Here is a 1,161-nt window from a genome sequence, read left to right as displayed (position 1 = left end):
GGGTTCGAGTCGCGGGCCCGACGTTGTGTCCTTGGAAAAGGTACTTTACTCGAATTTTCACCACTTCATGAAAATGGGTACCCAGCTATAGACAGATCTTGTCAGGTTGTTAGTGTTTGAGTGCTTAACCAGCTGCTTGCAATGTATGCTTCCCGGGAAGCTAAGAATGTTTCTTAGTGTTCTATGGTCTGTTGGGGTAATAATATAGTGTAAAGCGCATAGAGCTTGCTGTCGAGTGGGGATATGCGCTATACAAATGCTATTTATTATTTATTATTTATTATCATTATGTCCAGGTGGAGGACCACTTTCGATCCCGACTCACGGAGGCTCTCACAGATTTCTACACGACCGACCCTGGCGTGAGGCGAGAGCTTGAAGAACTTCACCAAAAGGTATGGAGTGCGTTCTTTACGTTTTTAGAAAAAAATGTAGATGTTATTTTAAGTCCCCTTTGACACAATTTTGATAATTCAGAAAGTGGGCTTCACCAAAAGGCACAGAGCACTTTAGGTTTTTCTTAAATGTAGACACGTGCATTTATTTCCTTCCCCATCGACACAGTTTTGATTATTTAGGAGGTGTGCTTCCGACCCTCTAACCCAGGCAAGCTGAGAGAGATACTTCCCAGCAGAAAGACCGCGACACTTGATAGAAAAGTCTCCGGGGGCTCTCGTGGCCTAGAGGTTAAGGTGTTCGCCTCTCAGTCAAAGGTCCCGAGTTCGAACCCGGGAGGCGACCGAAAAATATTCTTCTCTAAAATGTTCTCCTTTCACCTCCTTTCCTGCTCTCTAGCAATGTTCTGTAGTCTGCTGTCGTCTCCTCTTTCTCCCCTCACCTCCTTTGCCCACTCCTCTGGTCTCCAGACTCTTTCTGTAGCCTTTCTACTGCTTCTCCATGGCTCCTTCTTACTGCTGTCTTTAAACCACACCCCTGATCTTCTGGGAGGAATAAAGATCTACTCTTAGCCTTCTCGGACAAGGGCGAAAAATCTCGGAGGTCCCGTGTATAACTTCAGTATAAGTTGCGCACGTTAAAGATCCCTTGGTGGTCTAAAATCAATCAGAGTAGGCTTCGGCCGCCACCCGGGCACAATTCAAAGTTTCCTTCCAACTGAAAATGTTTAAAGTGTCCTGCGCGCTCATGACCTTATGCAGTTGC

This window comes from Aplysia californica, unplaced genomic scaffold (assembly GCF_000002075.1).
Source record: "Aplysia californica isolate F4 #8 unplaced genomic scaffold, AplCal3.0 scaffold00914, whole genome shotgun sequence".
In the NCBI taxonomy this organism is placed as follows: Eukaryota; Metazoa; Mollusca; class Gastropoda; order Aplysiida; family Aplysiidae; genus Aplysia; species Aplysia californica.
This window is presented reverse-complemented; position numbering follows the sequence as displayed.